Source organism: Paroedura picta, chromosome 10 (assembly GCF_049243985.1).
Source record: "Paroedura picta isolate Pp20150507F chromosome 10, Ppicta_v3.0, whole genome shotgun sequence".
Classification (NCBI taxonomy): domain Eukaryota; kingdom Metazoa; phylum Chordata; class Lepidosauria; order Squamata; family Gekkonidae; genus Paroedura; species Paroedura picta.
The window spans coordinates 23,288,201-23,305,495 of NC_135378.1; the positions used below are offsets into that span (position 1 = coordinate 23,288,201).

The 17,295-nt window shown below is 42.8% G+C and overlaps 1 long non-coding RNA gene across 3 annotated transcripts in view; it reads right to left on the reverse strand.

Moving 5' to 3' along the window:
- LOC143818985 (uncharacterized) overlaps positions 1-17,295 on the reverse strand; it is a 114,311-nt gene that overhangs the window by 27,070 nt on the left and 69,946 nt on the right. The window contains exon 3 of one of the 3 annotated variants that reach the window (XR_013224717.1): positions 5,909-6,111. The exons of the other annotated variants lie outside the window; for them this stretch is intronic. This is a non-coding gene — a long non-coding RNA (uncharacterized LOC143818985). The remainder of the gene's footprint in view (positions 1-5,908; positions 6,112-17,295) is intronic. 3 annotated transcript variants of the gene reach the window in all.

Consider the following 17,295-nt stretch of genomic DNA (forward strand, 5'->3'; position numbering starts at 1 on the left):
GCTTTAGGACAAGAACATGGATCACCACCAATGGTCTCATATGGTTGACAGGTGCAATCTACAACCCACTTACTCCTAACTCAATTTTGAAAATACAATTACTCTAGAGTAAAGCAGATGTGACTTGCAGGCAGCTTAAATAAGCAAATAGAAGCCCTTGGATTCTTTGCAAAATACCTTATTGGGGAAAGAGAATGATTTTCTTCCAGCTTGTTGTCTGGTTCCCCCCACTCCACCCCCAAGTTAGCATTTGCTGGAAAGAATATATTGACAAATTATCTAGTTCCTTCTATGCTTGAAAAAGCTGCATTATTTGGGGGGAAAGAGGCCATGTACGGAAGACATTTAAAACAATAGCAACCCTGCTGAGCAATTTTCCTCCTAAAATGCTTTGAAACACCAATTCTGCTCGGGTAATATGATGAAATGGTTATGGCTTTGGCATTTTTTTAAAAAAAGGATTAAATCTTAAAGTGCTTCTCCACTTTTTTCTTAGCTGTTTGGTAACCTTGCTTAATCACGAGGAGCCAGATTTTAACACCATCATCATTTAGAGATGCAATTCTCACTTTATTTCCGCATAATCAATTTGTGAAGAAAATATGGCCCATTTATTATATGAAATATTTTCTTGCAGCCGAAGAAACAGATTGGGGGGGGGGGGGAGGCGTGAATAATGCAGTATCAGTAGCAACACAGAAATGCAGGAACAAATGTTTTAATTTCCCTTCTCCCAAAGATAACAACTTCACCCCCCCCCCCAAGAGCTAGGAGCTAAAATGTTCTCAAAAGAAATTTAGCTGCAGTCTACACCCCAGGGGGAAAAGTAGGTTTTTGAGCTTTTATGTATTGTTTATTTGTAGGGGGAAATGACATTCGTGGAAATAACAAGAGTCAGCCAAGAAGACTCCCTGTATTCAACACCAGGATTCGGTCAGCTGGACTGGGAATCAGAAAGGGAAAGTGTAAAAGCTCCATCTGTGCCCAAGCAGACCTTTTCCATGCAAGGAATTTGGCCCAGGCCCCCACAACTCAGGCCCTCTTTGCCCCATGGCAAAAGAATGTGGATTCTTCTGCCTTCTCAATCTGTATTTCTCCCCAATGAGGACCCAGTGACTTTTACATGTAGCGTTTACAAAGAACTTGTTTATTTTTTTCCAGACTAAAATAGGACTACTGCACAATAACCCAAAAAAGAAGTGTAGGCAATTTAGTGTGTTTTGAATTTGCAATTGACCTAATACCAGGAAACAGGTGTGTTTTCATCTGTGTGTGTGTGTAGGGGGCACTAGTGGTTTGGACTGGGAGCCAAGGTGGTGGCAGCCCAAAAAGATTTGGGAACCACTGATGTAAAGCAAGCAACACTGAAGCTATTTTGCATGGCTTTTAAAGCATCCTTTTTACACAGATGCATTGTATAAAATACTTAAGCCCCATTTTGATAAATCAGATGGGACTTCCTGATCTTCTTAAGTTTTCTTCCCTTTTGAATAATACCAGTCCTGAAATAATAGAAAGTTGCCATGAAGCTGCATCAGGACAATTGTTAGGGGCACTTTGCTATACACTTTCTAAATCCCTTTGCTATTTTATCCAATTTGTGTCTTTGATATTTATTTACCCAATTTTTAAAATTTCAGACACAGGTTTCTATGCCAATAAAGGATTTCAGATTTTGTCGTTCTGCATTCATTCTGGAGGCAAGCAGGGGGAAAGTCTGCTCAAAGGAGCAAGAAGTCTTCAAAAGAGCCAATCAGGACACAGGAGGAGACTGTTTTCAAAAAAATATCAGGAAGTTCCTAATTTAACTTTGCCAAATACACGTCTCCTCCTATGCCCCCTGCAGGATAGCCTTCATATAATTTTGAATCATGCATACTGCAGATCTTGTATATTCTAACATCTAGAAGAGACCCAGCATCACCAACCCTGGGTTGGGAAAATCCTGGAGATATGGGGATCAGTCTTGGGAAAGGTGGGAGAGACCTCTGTGGGGTATAAAGCAACAGAGAAAACCTTCCAAAACAGACATCTGCAGGGACACAGATCTCTGTAGTCTGGAGGTATAACTCTAGCAAATTTCTAGCTCCACTTGGAGCTTGGCAACCCTAAACAGATCACTTCAGGATATTTGGAAATTCCTTCCACAGTCTTTTAATCTTGTTAATAAGTTTTTGCTTGGCTTGAGTCATGACTGATTTGGTGTAGTGGTTAGGAGTGCAGACTTCTAATCTGGCAAGCTATTCTGACTGAGCAGTAATATGAGGGATCTCTCAGCCTCACCCACCTCACAGGGTGTCTGTTGTGGGGAGAGGAAAGGGAAGGTGATTGTAAGATGCTTTGAGACACCTTTGGGTAGAGAAAAGCGGCATATACGAACTCTCTTCTTCTTCTTCTTCTTCTTCTTCTTCTTCTTCTCCTTCTTCTCCTTCTTCTTCTTCTTCTTCTTCTTCTTCATAGTTTAATTTTAACTGGTTATCCTTCCCCTTAGAACAGCCTTTCTCAATGTTTTTATCACAGAGAAATCCCTAAAACATTCTTCAGGCTTCAAAAAACCCCAGAAGTGACACAATCATGCAGAATTTGGATCGTGTCGGGATCATGTAAAAGTCACAAGAGTACAATGTTGCAAAATGTCTCCTCACAGTCAACCATAGAGGATTTAAAACAAACAACAAATACTGCATTAGTGTGGAATCTCTCTCTTTTTAATAAGCTAAAAACTTTTTTTTGGGGGGGGGTTAAAAACGTTTCCCTCAGACCTTTACAATTTGGTGACATTCCAAGGGGCTAGTTAAAATTCCTTTAGGAAGCAGGTTCAGCTATCAATTAGTTTTAATAATAAATGTGACTGATTGGGTAATGTATTTGAAATGTCCAAACATTAAATTGAGGGAGGGGGGTTTGGCGAAGGGAAGAACGGTTTGGATGAATAATTTCATCATTTTTTGTTTTGTTTTTTTGTTTCTGTGGTCAGAGTATTTTAAAAAAGCAGGACGGATTTCTCCACCAGGCCCGTGAGACATCGCTCTTTCAAAGAGATAGATGAAGCCCGGCAACACGATTGCTGAAATAAACTCCCTGCCATTTTATCAATCAGGTGAGAATTAATTCCCCACAAGAGTTTGCTGAACTCCCTGCCAAAAAAGCTCTCTGTTAAATTTATGCCTCTATCACGACCAAATTCTTTCACTTGCACAAAAGCTATTTGGAACTTTGCAGCCTCAAACACAGGCTCACTCCCATTACATTTGCTACACACACACATTCCGTTTCCGCACTACAATTTGTTTATTCAGGCACAGTGCCTAATGGCCCCTCTCACTTGCCCCACAGCAAAGGAATCCCCAGAAAACCTGATTTCATCTTTTCAAGCAGGGTCTAACAGGGTCCCAATCGGGGCTGCCCAATGCAGAAATACATGCTATTGGGTTTTTTCCCCATACCCACCATTTTGAATTTTTTGGACACACCCCTTTCTTCATTGCCATCCCCCCTCCCCTCCCTTCCCCCCTCCCTCCCTACATTCCAAAAAAATCAACCTTTTTTAAATAATAAAAGGGGTGATTGCATTGCAGTTTTTTAAAGCAGTCTTGCAGACTAGTGTTATAATGTTATTAACATTATAACCCAGAGATGTTGGTTTTTTAAAAAATTACATTCAGGACACATTGGGAAGAAGTGGGGGAGGCAATCAAGGGCACAGAATTATGGGATTAAGGGGGGGCAACACAAACAAAGGTGCAAGCAGGCACCATTTTGTAAAAAACACATTTTTTGAAAAGGGTAAGGCAGCAAAGCATGATGGGAGGCCACCTCCATTGGATTCAGTGTGGAAAATCTGTCACAAATTTCAGCCTGGGAAATGAGGGGAGAGAAGATCAAATGCAGAAACACCAGAGTCGGCTTGCAGCATCCAGAAGAAACCAAGGCGAGGCTAAAACAAGGTATGTCTCCTAATTTGGAAATGGTCTCAGAGCAGATGACCGGCAATTGTCAAAATGGATGACTTTTGCCATGTTCATCAGGTGCTCTCCAAACGTTTCCGCACCTTCGATGCTGGCATATTTTTTGAACGAATTTAGGAAATGTTAACACCTTCCCAGTTAGCAGGTCTACATGAAATCAGCAAACATTTCATGGCAAAAGGTTCCAGCTTGGGCTTCTTTTTAGGTCAAGATGGGTAGACATGTCAGTCTGTCTATAGCTATAAGAAAACTGGACCTGAAGAAGTGAGCAGGGTCCCTTGCTCTTTTTGATGGCTTTCCCTTAGAAGAGGCTAATTGCTTAGACTTCGGCCGAGCTGAGAGCTCATTTGATGTTGTATAGAGCTGCCAGCAATCCAGAAGGGCAAAATGTCCAGCCCTGTTAAAAGAGGCTAAATGGGATGATGTTTACCCGGTGATGGTTGTTGTCTCCATTTCATGGTCAGTCTCAGCTGCTCATCCATGGAAACACAGGTCACAAATGTAGCTTGGCAGGCATTTCACTACCTGTGCCAGGTGATGCTACTAATGCCCTATCTGGCCCCAGAAGACCTAGCCACAGTAATGCATGTGAAGGTCACCTCCAAGTTAAATTTCTGTAACTCTCTCTATGTGGAGCTACCCTTGGTCCTGATTCAGAAAGTACGGCTGGTACAAAATGCAGTGGCACGGGGACCCCATGGAGGGTACATATTTGACTTACACTCCAGCAGCTGCACTGGTTGCAGATGGAGTTCTGGATCAGGTCCAAGGTTCTGATACTGACCTTTAAGGCCCTATGCGTGCAGCGTACAAATGTGCATGCATGTGCACACATACCCAGTCCTCAGGTTAATGCCTTGTTGTCTCATTAAGCAACCCGACATTGCACTAGCAATTTTAAATGTTGCAACTGTTAAGAGAAGTGCTAACTGTTACAGAAGCAATTTACTTTGCATTAAACTCACGGCTATTAAACTCAGTATGTTTGGAACATAAATCATAAGTCAAGTAACTAGTTCTCATGACAGCTTGTTTCCAATGGAGCATTTACACAGAATGAGCTATTTTTGCATGCAGAGTATGGCAGTCTTGCCTTCTTTCCTTCCCACAGCTCAAAATGGCATACCCCCCCTTCCCCCAATGCTTCTCCTGGGAGGCAAGAGTCTCAGAAAATAATGGGGGAGGCACTTTCAGCAGTAGTATGGGTGCCAACTCTGGGTTGGAATATTCCTGGAGATTTTAGGACGGCAGCCTCAGATCAGAGGGAATTTGGGAGGAGAGGGAACTGAACAGGGCACAGTTTCAGAATTTACGTTCTAAAATAGCCATGTCCGCCATAGGAACATATATCTCTTGTTTAGGGAACAGTTGTTATTCCAGGAGGTCTTCAGGCCTCACCTGGAGGTTGGCATCCATTCCCCTCTTGGCAACCCATTGAGGGATCTTGGGGAACTTACTAGGAGTGGGAGGGAAGTCCAGATGACATCATCAACTGTGGCTCTCCAGATGTCTATGGACTACAATTCTCATGGAGGTGCTGGCAGGGGCTCATGGTAAAGCCTGTGGACATTGGAGTGCCACAGTCCAGCCACTGCTGTCTTAAGCCACAACCCATTTTATATTTTTTGCAGTGGAAGTATTAAAACGTTGCATTGAAGAAAGACCAAAAGCAGACAAGAGGGAATAAAAGCAGCTGGTTTACTGTGCTGAAAAGGTTAGCAAAGTATTTTGTAAAAGTGGATTCCTTGGGGCTCTCCAAAACCTGTTGGGCCGATGCCGCGCAGGAACAATGCACCTGAGATCTGAAGGGAAGGGCCTCCTTTGAACCAGCCACTGCTCTGCCTGCAGCTCTCCATGACAAGTGGGCCAATTCCATGCGGAAACAAAACGAGCGCAAGATATAAAAAGATCAAAATGGTTCGAACCAGCAGCTGTGCTACCTGCAGCCGTTAATCTTCCTTGGCCATCTGTCGGAGACGCATGTTCCCGGGGCTAAGAGGGCTAAGAGGCTCTTGCCGACTGCTGATCCTGGGAGAGAAGCCGGTCCGATTCCCACGTGGCCTTTATTGAAACGCTTAAACTGTAGACTCAGATGTCCTGGAGGTGGGGGGCCAGAGAAACTTCTGTTTAGCTTTGGATGAAGCTGAAAAACAAAACCTTTTTGGAACATTTGTAGGCCCAAAATGGAGATCGCTCGTAATGAGGCTGACTCTCCTCAGACCTTCTCTGGCTCCTGAGAACATGAGGCCTGATGTGTTTAATGGTAATGAGGAGAAGGATGCTGAAATCGAGCCACCTTGGCTAGAAGTGAACAAAATGCTGGCAGAGAGAAGAAACAAGGGCTTGCAAGTATTGTCACGTTAAAATGTGGAGTTTCTCTGTCTGGATAAAGATCAGACAGATTATGGGCCGTCAAATTGCTTCTGACTGGTGGGGATCCTATGAATTAGTACCTTCCAAAACATCGCACCATTAAGGGCCTTCTTCAGGTCTTACAAACCGAAGGGTGTGGTTTCCTTCACTGAACCTTTCTGTCTCTTGTTGGGCCTTCCGCTTTTCCAGCCGCCTTCCATTTCCCCCCCTGGCATCACCGTCTTTTCCAGTGACCCTTCCTTGCCGACTCATGGTTGTGGCCATTCTGTTGCCGGTACAGGTGAATTATGAGTTTTGGATTGCTATTGGTCATGAGTCCTAAAGCAATTTAAAATAAAATTGGAAGCTGTCTTGCATCCCTTTTTGGAGAAAGATGGGTTAAAAGAGCTGCATAATCAATAAAATTGCTGGGCTTGACAGTTCCGTGGCTGGTTTTACACCTTTTTTACTGGTAACTTGTTGCTAGGCTTGTGAACCTTCCTATCCATTGACTAATCATCTGTGATCACATATGAAATGTCTACCAACTCTGGATGAATCCCTTTAGTCTGTGACCTTGCATACCACTCTCCCAAACGATCTATCCCAACCTTAGGGAAAACTTATTCTAGAAGTTTCAGGACCCACATGGACTAACAATCTGATAGGTCAGAAGGCTGTAGTGGGAATCAGGTGAGATTGCACCCTCCTTCCTCTTCCAGGAGCCAAGCTATACTAACAAAAGAGGCCGAGCAGGGGGTGGGGGAGAGAGACTGCATTTTTTTCTCCTCCAAACAACAGCCTCCTAATCCACATGGTCATTAGCAATTCACAATTCCCGCCATTCCAGACATAAAGTATCCTTGGAACAGAAAGGAAAACACAGGTATGATACATGATCATCAGTACCTTCCACTGATGGATCAAAGAACCAGTCCATGACCTAACCTATACCCCAATGGTTAATTGTTGTGAACCTAGGGATGCCAGCCTCCAGGTGGGCCCTAGGGATCCCCTGGAATTCAGCTCATCTCCAGACTATGGGAAATAGTTCCTCTGAAGAAAATGGATACTTTGGAGGGTGAACTCTATGGCATTGTACCCCACTGAGGTCCTTGTCTTCCTCAGGCTCCACTCCAAAATCTCTGGGAATTTCCCAAGCTGGATCTAGCATCCCTACCCTCCCATCCGCCACCTTTTTGGACCACTTGTGCTTACACTGAACTAGTCTTACAATGTGGCAATTCTCCCAAGTGTTTATTTTAACATCTGCATACTTGATGAGATGTCAGGAGGAAAGAGGGACCCTGTGTGATTGTGCAAGCGTATGCCACACATGGGAGAGGAAGCATGGAGGATTGAGCTTTGCGGAGTTCAGAATATTTCCCTATGCAGAACTGATTATGCAGTATTTCTGCACGATGAAAAGAAGCTGTAGAACATTGAGATTCTGTCCACCACTGCCTGCCCCTGCCTCCCAGGCGAAGAATGAAATATACAGAGGCTAAACTTGGGGAAATAATCAAAAATAGAAAGATTGAGAGGAGAAAACTTATTCTATTTCACTGATGACATATTAATTTATTTCCCCCTTTAAAAAATAGTTTCTGCTTTAGGAAAGAAAAGCCTCTCGGGATTGTGCAGTTCTCTCATGAGCCAGGGAGAATATATAGTCCCTCAATTGGTGACACTTAAATATTGATTTTAGTAATCAATCAAATAAAACACTAGTCTACTATTAACAGACATAAATTCTTCATTTTTGATTACTTCTGAATCAGGGAGAAAAATTACCTTCCCAGGTTATCTTGCCCACAGTCCCCACCCCCCTAAAAGCTTATGATATTTAGGCATACTTTACTGTCCACCCCCCAACGGCTTTGCTTGAACATAATTTTCTCTCTAGAGATGAATGCGCGTGCAAAGTAAAATCATGGTGATAAGTTAGTACTTCTCATCAAGGGTATGCCAAAGAGACATTCGAGAATAACAAAAAAACCCCTTGTGGCAAAATTCAGAAAGGATGATCTGCAAACCACCAAGACCCTCAAAACACAAAACTATACAACTGGAAAAGGCATGCATACAATTTTAATAACAATGTGCAAACCCTACAGAACTATTCTCAAATCCAATATACTCCATAAGGAATCAAAGGATCGTGTAAAATTCACAAGAGTATAATGCTGCATATTGTCGCCTCACAATCAATCATAAATCACAAAGTGTATACATAACTTCCAAGAGTACAGTGTTGCAAAATGCCTCCTCATAGTTAATCGTAGAGTGGATACGTAACTCCCAACAGGACCCAGGAGCTCAGCCTGTTTCGCATCCGCTTCTGCAGGGAATATATAGAGGAGTGAAGAACTACCCCCCAAAAAAATCACAAAGCCCAGTTATGATCAAAGAGAACATGGACCACCATAGTATCAGAAAAATAGTGTCATCTTTTACACGATGCTTTGAATACTTATGGAGTATATTGGATTTGAGAATAGTTTTGTAGGGTTTGCATATTGTTATTAAAATTGTATGTATCCTTTTTTCCATTCGTATAGTTTTGTGCTTTGAGGTTCTTGGTGGTTTGCATATTATCCTATCCGAAGAGGCATTCGAGTCAGAACTGCTACTTGGATGCAAAATGGGAATTGGCAGAAAGCACAAGCCTCGTAGGTATATGTGCTACTGCTTTGGATGTAGGGTCGCCAATCTCCTGGTGGTGGCAGGAGATTTCCTGGGACGACAGCTAATGTCCAGGCAACAGTTTCCCTGGAGAAAACACCCTTGGCAAAAAGGTGTGAAGAACTGGAACCTCCTCCCCATTCATAATTCACTTCAAAGCATGCTCTCCTCAGATCTTCAAGCTATGTGTATGCACTTTCTAAGGTAGCCTCCTGTAGGGCCTTATATATTTATTGTGCTTATTTTTCAATTTATACCCTGCTTGTCTCAGCAAGGCCAGCTCAGGGCGGCTTACAACATTGTTATAGAAAATATATGATACACTAGCTTCAAAGCCCGTTCATAAGAACAGGATTTGAAAGGGTCCTCCCTGTCAGCATCCTGGCTGCTTTCCAGGCCGGCAGGAAGCGCTGAGGAGGGTGGGGGGGAGAGGACTTCCCGGGGGCCTAGCAAGCACACCCGGTGGCTCTGCGAGGCCCTGGGTGTGCTTTCCAGGCCTTTGGGAAGGGCCCCCTCTCCCCCATCCCCCCAGCGGCCTCTCACCTAGGGACCTGGATGTGGAGCGGCAGAGTCACAGACGTGCCTGGCTCTAACAGCCAGGCATGTCTGTGAGGCAAGAGGTGAGGGCTCCGTGAGGGAGGGTGGGAGCTGTGGGGGCAGGGCCAATCACGGTACAGCTGGCTGCACCGATTGGCCCTACTCCAACTCGGACAGGGAGGGTGGAAGCTGTAGGGGCAGGGCCAATCAGGGTGCAGCAGGCTGCACCCTCATTGGCCCTGGAGAGGCCGACCGGTTCATCCCCCAAGGCTGTTTCACAATTATTAAGAGGCACCATATGGATAAGATAGCAACAAACAATTAAAAACACCATAAAACAATTTTACCCACTGTGTGAGATCTTGAGATCTCTTGTACTTTGAGATCTTCTAGAATTGCAGTTGAATACCAGATGACAGGAATTGATTCATCTGAAGACAATGGCTGCTTTGGAGGCTGGATTATGGTATTATATCCCATGGAGTCCTTTCCCTGCCTAAACGTTGCCCTTCTCAGACTTAATCTCAAAGCCTCCAGTTATTTTCCAACCTGTAGTTGGCAGCCCTATCAATTTCCTCATGCCTATGGTGAATAAGGCCTGTCCCATGAAATTTGAGGGACTAGTGCTGAAGGAGACTTTAATGGACATGACCTGCTGGCTCTCCATGTCTGCTGGCTCCAACCTCTTTACCTCCTCCACTGAAGGAGATGAAGAGCTTTTTTAATACCCTGCTTTCACTATCTGAAGGAGACCCAAAACAGTTTACAAACACCTTTCTCTTTTTTTCCTCACAACAGACACTCTGTGGGATAGGTGAGGCTGAGAGAGAACTGTGACTGGCCCAAGGTCACCCAGCTGGCTGCATGTGGAGGAAGAATGGGGAATCAGACCCAGTTCTCCAGATTAGAGGCCACCACTCTTAACCACTACACTCAGCTGGGCAAATGGTGGCTCTTCAGGCCTGCTTCAGATCTGGAAATAAGTGTAGGTGGGGAGGTTGAAATCTTCCCCTAGTGTTGTGACCCTACTAGAACTGGAATGAGGAAGCAAACTCGATTCTCCAGATTAGAGTCTGTCACTCTTTAACAACTCTACCTTGCTGGCTCATGAGCTGCTTCCTTTACACAGTCCCAACTTAGAAAGTAAAGAAAGCACATGACATGGTATTGAGGACAAAGAGGGTAGGGAGATAGAATGGTGAGCAGAGACAGAACAAAGAATAAGAGTGTAGCAAATCCACATAGCTAGGAGCCCAAAGGTAGATATATAGGACCTAGGAAGTGGGAGTGGCCTAGGAGAGTTGTTCCATGTATTGTTCTTATGTTATTATGTAAACCGCCCTGAGCCCCCGGGGAGGGCGGTATATAAATAAAATAAAATAAAATAAAATAAAATAAAATAAAATAAAATAAAATAAAATAAAATAAAATAAAATAAAATAAAATAAAATAAAATAAAATAAAATAAAATAAAATAAAATAAAATAAAATAAAATAAAATAAAATAAAATAAAATAAAATAAAATAAAATAGAGAATTCCAAAAGGGCTCTTAGCCAGTGAGTGGGAGTTGAAGAAGAGAGAGGTCTGGAGTGGAGGGTTCTTTGAAGAGAGATCATAGAATCATAGAGGTGAAAGGGACTTCCAGTGACATCTAGTCCAACCCCATGCAGAATGGAGGAAATTCACAACTACAAGATATAGAAGATCCTCTGAACCAAACAAGTTTGCGAGTCTCTGAAAGACAGGAGAACTGCGGCTGTTTCTACTCTCACAGGCAGTATGAGCTACTCATGGGCTTAAGGGGAGCCCAGGCCTGAATCTGCACTTACTTTGTTTATTCCATTGTGGATCTTGCTGAATCCAGTTTAATTTGAACTTGGGTCTTCCTCCCCCCCCCCCCTCCCATTGAAGACAATAGCGTCAAGGGACCAGTGTGAGTATCTCATACAAACAGGTTGAGAAATTTACCTCTCCTAAATAGTGAAAATATTACAAAGAGCTAGTGAAGAAGGACATGTTCCCTGACTGGTCTTATCACTTCACTCCACCAAATTATTTTGAATATCTCCTACCCAGAACCACATCCTCTCTGTCTCTTTTTCTAAAATGGTTGTCCTGAGGGTTCATTGAGCCATGTGGACCATGTGGTTTACTTTCTACATGATGTTCTGTTTGGGTCTGGGTTGGGTGAGTGGGTCTGGAAACAGTCCTCAGATTCCCCAGCAGCATATGAAAAGTTTCTGCAGTGTTCTGTGCAAAGTGTTGCCCTTCCCACAATGCACCACACATAATGTCTTCATGTCTCTGAAAAGTTCCTACAATGAAAGGGGAATTTGCCTCATTGCTCCTGTTTTAAGTTATGTCTGAATTTCCAGTCACTCTGTATTTCCTCATGTAATTTCTCGTGATTTGGAACATTGTGAGCTGATGTGGTTGTGCCAAAAAGAAAAAGAGAGAGGGAGAGAGAGAGAGAGAGAGAGAGAGAGAGAGAGAGAGAGAGAGAGACTTAATCCTAACTAACAACATTTTTGGATAGCTGCCCATAATAATCTCCTTTCATTTCCCAAAATGTCGAAAGCGCTTTAACTTTCAGGTATTGAGATTATGTGAAGTGCTAATTTTACATTGCTGGGGCAGGCATTACCCTGGTATTGAAATGAAACATTAAACAGTTGCTTTAAAAAGTATTTGTACTTTGTGTCCACTGCTTTGGGAACAAAGTCAAAGCTATTTGAAGTCAACATTTGGTCTCGGTTTTCAATGAAAGACACATTACCAAAGCCGCTTGCAATGTTAATGGGCTAAAAGAAAGTTAGACATTCTTCATAAGTAAGCTTACACACTATTTTACCAAAGAATGTGTGGATTTCATCATTAGTCTTCTTTTGGTACAATAAAGTCACAAATAATCAAGCCTACCCTGGGTCGACTCTGCACGGGGCTTTTTATCCACCCCCAGCCCAAATAAACCCCTCTCCTCTGCACTGAATTTGATTTCCATTTTGATTTTGGGTGCTTTAAATTTTCCCTCAGCAACATGCATGATTGATCTGCGGTGACCCTACCTTTCCCCCACAATATCCAAGAGCGGATATAAGCCACCATATTTGAAAAACCACCACCAGTATAAGTGTAGATTTTTGCCTTTTGTGAATTAACTTCCTGCTCCATTCCTGCAATGCTGACATAGCAAAGCAGTCTTCCCTGATTGGCCAGGTCATCAGTTCAAAGACTTCCCGTTCCAAGTTGCAAGACTTTCCTCCCTGTTTTATAGTGACTGTGCTCCAGAAGCCCACACTTCTCTCAGCAGAGATTTACCTCATTCGCTGAGTGGCTGCTGCTGGCTTGGGAGTCAAAAGAGAATGAATAAAGCACCAACGCCGCATGGACTTTACCTGCCCCCACCCCCTAGTTCAGGAAAGGTATGTCAGCTTCGTGACCACCACTCCCCTTCCCACTCTGAGCTTCCCCAATCAAGTGCAGAAGGCTTTCTGTTTCTTTCTTTCTTTCTTTCTTTCTTTCTTTCTTTCTTTCTTTCTTTCTTTCTTTCTTTCTTTCTTTCTTTCTTTCTTTTTGGGTGGGGAGGAAAGAGGAAGACTGGGGTTCAAATCGATCTGAATTCAACAGGATCAACAATGGAAAAAACAACGTAAGTGCAGAGTCAGCCCTGATTTGATAAGATCTTGGAAACTAAGCAGGTTTAACCCTGGTTAGTTTTTGGATGGGAGACCACAAAGGAAATCCAGGACTGTAATATAGAGACAGGCAATGGCCAATCACGTATTTTCATTTCATTTGAAAACCCTATGGACTCATTTTAAATTGGCTGAGACTTTTTTAAAAACCTTTGAAAGGCATATTTTATTCAAAGATTTTCTCCAGTTATTTGGCAGGAACATCAGCAAACTCTGGCTGGATTATGTCCTTATCCTGTCCTCTGTCCCCTTGCTGTCTCGACCACTGCCAAGGAATCTGGGTGCCATTTTGCTGCTATCAGCTCCTCACAGACTCCATCTCGCCCACCCTTCTTCTGGATGACAATCTTAGAACTTCTCAGCCATGTTAATGCCATCAGCATTCAAGAGAAGCTTGCATTTCCTGAGATGAGTGGTTCCCGAGAATAACATCTACCACACTCTTTCTATTTGAGCCAAGGGAAAGGATTCTGTCATAAAGAGGCTATGCACAGCTGATTTCAGAGGCTGCAGCTAGGATCACCAACCGTCCAGAATTAAAATATATCCTGACCTTTTGAATGAGGTTGAAATGGGCTGAGACTTAATGACATTTTCCACCATCACCACCAAATATGCAAACAAAACAGAAGCATAATATTTCCTTAAGCAATCACCATAATCTTTGGTACTGCTCTTAGCAACAATCCATTTATTGGCTGAGTGTTTTGCAGTGGAATGCCTAAGACGATAAACTGTGTTCCATATCTCCAGGATCCCCTGAGTTTACAGCTCATCTCAAGGTGACACAGATCAGTTCCCTTGGAGAAAATGGCTGCTTTGGAGGAGGGGTGAACTTCATAGCATTATACTCCACTGAGGTCCCTCCCCACCCCAAATCCCAACCCATTTCCCAATCCAGAGCTAACAACCCAATTACTAACAGTTCAACACTATGCAGTCTAATCTATTCTGGGTTTAGGCTGGAGTATCTCTATATAGTGTAAGGTTCCCAGATGACTTCTGAAATAAACAGGCTTGGCATGTTCAGCAAAAACAATTTATTGAAAAGAAATAAACTCTTTTTTTTTTTGTTAAAACTTTTTGGCAATACACATACAGATGAGTAGATCCCCATCGGCTCCACCATCAGATTATGTCACACCATACCACTGTGAAAAGTAATTTTGCTCAATGGAATTATAGAATAACGGTAGGATTCACCCCAGTATCACCAACTGGCCTTCAAGGATTGTTGTATTAAGATCACGGATTGGAACCTAACTTGCTGTTTCAAAAGCATAATAGCACTTCCACTGGTGGAACAGCATGTCTGTTTATGGATGAGGGAAGGCAATTTCCTTTTATCTTCACCTCCCCCTACAGTCCCTCGTTTTATCTCCAGCCTTGTGCCTGGGGAACCATTGACCCTCAGGAGCAGGACTTAAGGAGGCACAGGGGGCCACAGTGAAAAGTGTGGCTGCTACCATTGTCTTTTCATCCCCCCCCTCACTCCTCCTTAATACAGTCCTGTTCAGACTTGAAAGGGGCCTTAAAGAAAGCTTCTTTGTTCAGACAGTTCAGCTGTTGAAGCCTTAGGAGGGTAGAACTCTATTGAGAATTGAACTGCTGATCATACTTTAGCAAAAAGACTGTTGGTTGGATCCAACCTGAGTTTTTGTTGGAATTGCAAGCAGCAAATAATTTGGTGAAGTCAACCCTGAAGTGTTGTTGGTAAGCTGTTAAACTGTTAAGTTGCACCTTTGAGCTCACTAGAGACACCAAATGGTCACTTGTGGCACTGAAGTCAAGAGGAATGGAAATTCCTCAGCACATGAGGCTGGTAGATCCCTTTGTTTAAGTTGGACAACCACCCACTTCTTCCTTCGTCAGGAAGAGAAGTTTTTCTGCTTGCAGAAGCTCATTAAGCTCTCGGCTCTCTCCATCAGCTGATGTGTGGGCATGTAGTCCTGCTTGTAGCCTAGCCATAGGGATTTACAATGTTTTTATTTGTAACTAGTTTTATGCTTTGGTGCACTGCTTCAATAAGGAGACTGAAGCAGATAAATATGAAATATTTTCATGCATAACCTTTCCAGTAAAAAATTATTCTTTTCAAGTGCTGTGAGTCTGGATCTGTGCCCCATCCATAAAATGTGACCAATAACTGCAAATATCTGTTACTCTGCAGCTCTATTTTCTGGAGGGACCTAGGACCATGTCTAGTTCAAAGGTCTCAACAGTTTTCATTGATCAGGAGAAGGCTATGCTGGGGATCATTGGATCTACATGGACAAAAGCCAGATATGATGGGGGTTATACTGAAGGGGGAAATGGGGTGAGATTGCATGGTAAAGTTATCTATGGATGACTTGAAGCAGGGTCATTCCAATCCAATGTGCCCAGAAACCAAATAAATACTCTCCAAACAACAGGTTTGCCTATATAGTTTGGAAAGTGATGGATAGACTGCAGAAAGCTAATGCTATCAACATTTGCCAGGAATGCATATGGGATGTATAATAGTACAATTGACTCTCTCACACACACACATACACAAAAGCTTAACCAACGGAACTTGCAAAACTCTCCAGGGTGAATTTGGCTTGAGGCAACTTCCTCAAACCTACTTTTCCATCTGCAAATGAAAGAGAACCCCAAAGGGGCTGAGATAAGTAAATGAGCAGACAATATAAACATTATGACAGTTAAGGTAGAGATACCTTCATGCAAGTGGCTCTGTGCAAGGTGGTGATGAGCATCTTCTATTGTATTGGCCATAAATAACCTGGCCTATGATGTGGACGTTAAAAAAGGACTCATGCTAAATTGCTTGACTATTTGTAAGCTGTTAATATCAGCGGATTATCAGGTTTCTAAATCAGTTTTCAACTGCGGGGAGAACCGTAATTACTGTAATTATGAACTGCAGATAAATGCCACATTTTCATTTAAATAGTTCAAACCCACCAAGGTAATCTGCATGCATAATTCGACCTCATCAGCACCTGTACTTATTTCTGATTAACAGAGATCAGTGGCTATGTGTGTGTGTGTGCGTCTGTGCTTTAAATCATGGAAGCATTCTTGTCCCTAATACCATCACATGGCCTTTTGGTGCAATATTACAGGACTAACAATTGGGAAAATCAAACCAAGCTTAAATTGTGCTCAAAATCTCAATGGCAAGATGAGAGCATGGATTTGATTAAAAAGGGAGATGGCAGTTATTTCTTTTTCACCTTTTTTCTCTTTGAAAGGGAAGGAAAGTTGGCAGAGATCTCTTCACTATTCCCTTAGGATTCTTTTAAAACCTGCTGTGATTTGTGTCCATTTCATCAAACTTCAAATAACGGCTTGAATCCTACAGCAAGAAATTGCCGCTAAAGACAATGCACCCAGCCGACAGGGGCTTTGTTCTTGGTCTTTTGGTATATCTGTAGCTAAACAATTGTGTGACATGAAGGATTTTCAGAAGTGAATAGCAGTTCTTGACCCAGAGCATGAAGGTTTGCCTGCTACGATGGCTTTGCATTCCCAATGGAAGTTGAATGGCCAGTTGAGCTTGTGGTGACATCAGTACTAACACAATTTCTTACAGTTTCTTTCCGAATGAGTTTTTCCTACACATAATAAAGGACACTCCTCCCCAATGAAAAGGGATCACCGATATAACACTTGGTTCCAGGGCTCCCCCAGACTCTTGGGCTCCCATCAAATCCATAGCCACAATGGTGAAAAAAAGTGCACCCATCAATCATTTGCCATGACCCCCCAATAAGTATTCAGGGCTGATGTGAAATCAGTCACAAGTCTTTCAAGTGAAAATCCTCTGTGAGGACAAAGGAAGGACATGAGGTAAAAAGGTGTGAAACATGTCGTAAATCTTCCAAATGTTAATTCCCTAGGCAACTGACTAGGGGGTATTATGTGCAGCAGGAAACATCACAAATGGTCCTGGAAAAAGACTTTTTAAAATTCTGCATGTGGTGCCATTTTTGCTACAGAAAACTCACAATAGCATTTTTATTATGCATTGTCCTCCCCACTCATAACAGACAATGCACCTTTTCTGCT